The following is a 3,220-nucleotide window of genomic DNA, read 5'->3' as shown; positions in this document are numbered from 1 at the left end:
TCCCAACTCAGGGATCAAACCAGGGTCTCCTGCATTGCAGACAGATTCTTTACCCGTTTGGGTCACTAGGTTATTGTGATCAGCTTGCTGTGAAATTTCTTGGTTATAGGCAAACAAAGCTAACTTGTTTTGATAAGAGTATAGTTATAAAATGTCATATTTCAGAATTTTCTACAGAAGCCTATTCTTATTTTTTTCTGGTTATGAGCTTTCTAGATTCATAAATACAAGAAGTTCTATATGATGCCTCCATTAGCAATATAGCAGCCATCTTTTTCACTCTGGGAGCTTTATCTTTTCCATAGAGATGGCTGTGCAAAATTTATGCATTCAGTTGAGAATTTCTGATATTTCTTTTGTCATTCAGATATTCATGCCTTTTTTTAATCTATGACTCAGTATAAGTATTAGGCTTCTGGTTTCTGAGACATTTGTTCCAGGAGTTGTCTTTCTCAAAATGTTTCCTGTGAGAGCTCTCAACTACCATCTCTTTTCTTGTTTTAAAATTTGTGTCTTGGCGTTTCAGGCCTCAGGTCTTCTGCAGTACAGAAAATGTCCTGAGTCCCGTGTCTATGGAGTGTGGCTCCATATACCTTGCCAAAACGAGTTTACCAACTCTTCTCACTTGGGGGCGCTAGTGGTAAAGAAGCAGCCTGCTAATGCAGGAGAGGCGATGTGGGTTCAATTCCCAGCTGGGGAAGATCCCCTGGAGAAGGGAATGACAACCGGCTCCAGGGTTCTTGCCTGGAGAATCCCATGAACAGAGGAGTCTGGGAGGCTATAGGGTTCCAAGGAGTTGGACATGACTAAAGTGACTTAACACACATGCATGCATGCCCACTTATTCTGATTTCTCTAGACTTTCACAAGTCATTTACTTATTCAAATTCCTCTTGAGATATCACTACTGGTATTTCTCAAATATTTCTTGGTGATGGACTCAATTCTATGGATTAATCATTTTCTTCAGTGATTAATCAGTGACACAAATATCTGATTGATTTCAAGAGAGAAAATCTTAATTGGTTTGTATTGGAAAAATACTTAAATGTGAAAGATTATATGAAGAGGAATAAAGGAGTGAAGAATATGAAATAGAGCCACAGAATCATTTGGGTAACTAGGCATAAAGGCTAAAGCATAGATGTGTGATTGATAGGATAAAAGTTGGATGCTGAAGAGTAAATTGTTGAGATTATTAACTTGGTTAGTATTATGTTTGTTTATTATTCCAGGAAAAGGCTTTGTGGATAGAGATTTATAATTAACTAAGGCTGAGACAATACATAAATTCTTGTACATTTAAGGGAAAAACTGGCTTGATAATATGCTGTAAGAAGATGGAGAGAAAGAACAAATACTGCATAATAAGAGTGCCTTAAAAAAGGCACTTCACCTGCAAAACCTACGATGTGGTCCAACAACAGCGCAGCTCCCTTCTTGCTGACTGGTTTCCTGGGCTTAAAAGCAGTTCACCACTGGATCTCTCTTCCTTTCTTTATCATATTCCTCTCCATCGTTTCTGGCATTGGCATGCTGCTTTTCCTTATTTGGAATGAACACAGTCTTCATGAGCCCATGTACTACTTCTGGGCTGGCAGGTACAGATCTTGGGATGATGCTAACTATAATGCTCACAATCCTGGGTGTCCTGTTGCTGGATCGGAGGGAAATTGCCCAGAGTGCTTGTTTCACTCAATCCTACTTCATTCACACACTGGCTATTGTAGAATCAGGTATGTTGCCTGCTAGGGCTTATGGCCGTTTCATTGTCATCCATAGCCCTCTGAGGTCAGCTCCATTCTTACCATTTCCTGGGTGATGAAAATAGGACTGTGGGCATTAATGAGGGACTTTGTGTCCATTGTACCCCCAATTCTGCCACTCTATTGATTCCCATACTGCCATTCCCATGTTCTTTCTTATGCCTTGTGCCTCCACCAAGATCTCATGAAACTCACCTGTGCTGATATTACATTTAATCATGTGTACCCAGTTATTCTGGTTGCTTTGACTTTCTTCCTAGATGCTCTGATGATTCTCATCTCTTATATCTTAATCTTTAAGACGGTGAGGGGCATTGCCTCTGGAGAGGAGCGAGCTAAGGCTCTCAACACATGTGTCTCCCATATCAGCTGTGTCCTGGTCTTTTACATCACTGTGATTGGCCTGACTTTCATCCACAGGTTTGGGGCGCATGCACCACATGTGGTCCATGTTACCATGAGCTATGTCTACTTTCTCTTTCCTCCATTCATGAATCCTCTTATATACAGCATCAAGACCAAGCAGATTCAGAGAAGCATTGTTCGTCTGTTTTCTGTGAGCAGTAAGCTTGCTTGAGCCTTGTTTCAGGACCTCAAGATCTCTAGGAAACTTTGGCCTTTCTCCTTATTGGAAGAGAAACTTGGTTTTTTGCTCACTTGTTCTTTTCCAAGATAGATGAGATTTAAATTATTACATACAGCTGTAAGTTGACTTGAGCAGGTTATATATACTACTTATTTAATGTTTGACTATAGAGTATATATTAGCATAAATACATAAAATATTCTAATAATGAATATAATGTCAGTGATCTTGGGGAAAGGGATACAGGAAATAGTGAGTTGGGACATTCCAGATCATGTATGTAAAGGAATAATAAGTATCAAGATAAATAGATGAAGAGGGAGACAGAGGATGAGATGGTTGGATGGCATCACTGATTCAATGGACATGAACTTGGGCAAACTCCGGGAGATGGTGAGGGACAAGGAAGCCTGGTCTGCTGCAGTCCATGGTATAATGAGAGTTGGACACAGCCTGGTGACTGAACAACAACACAGCCTGGTTCAAACTTGGTTGGTCTGAAAAATATATGTGCAATTGGAGGTACATTTTGTGTGCTCTATCATCTTCCCTTGTCTATGTTTTGAATCTTTCTTAGAAATGATGTTGTTTTATATGTTAGGAAAACTAGCAAAGTATACAGCTCTAGAAACTTACTCCTGAAACTTCACTTTCCCTTAGCAAATCCATATGTTTTAGTTTATTAAAGGGAAATTGATACAATTAAAAATTCAATAGCAAGCAACCAATTTCCTATCAGCTAGTTTTGAAGTCAGATCCCCTAGCACACCTTTCCTTTTTCCCAGTAAACATCAATATACTAATTTTCTTCTTTCCAATTTTCTAATTTGCTTCCTGATGTTTCACCTCCTGTTTCTATCTCTCCTCA

At 39.3% G+C, this 3,220-nt stretch overlaps 1 pseudogene; it reads left to right on the top strand.

Moving 5' to 3' along the window:
* Positions 1-1,410: 1,410 nt before the first annotated feature.
* On the top strand, positions 1,411-2,343 carry LOC110145117 (olfactory receptor 51B4-like; annotated as a pseudogene).
* The last annotated feature ends 877 nt before the right edge of the window (positions 2,344-3,220 follow it).

The sequence above is a fragment of the Odocoileus virginianus genome, unplaced genomic scaffold, assembly GCF_023699985.2.
Source record: "Odocoileus virginianus isolate 20LAN1187 ecotype Illinois unplaced genomic scaffold, Ovbor_1.2 Unplaced_Contig_102, whole genome shotgun sequence".
NCBI classification, from domain to species: domain Eukaryota; kingdom Metazoa; phylum Chordata; class Mammalia; order Artiodactyla; family Cervidae; genus Odocoileus; species Odocoileus virginianus.
The sequence above is the reverse complement of the archived record's forward strand: the minus strand, read 5'-3'. Positions and strand labels throughout refer to the sequence as shown.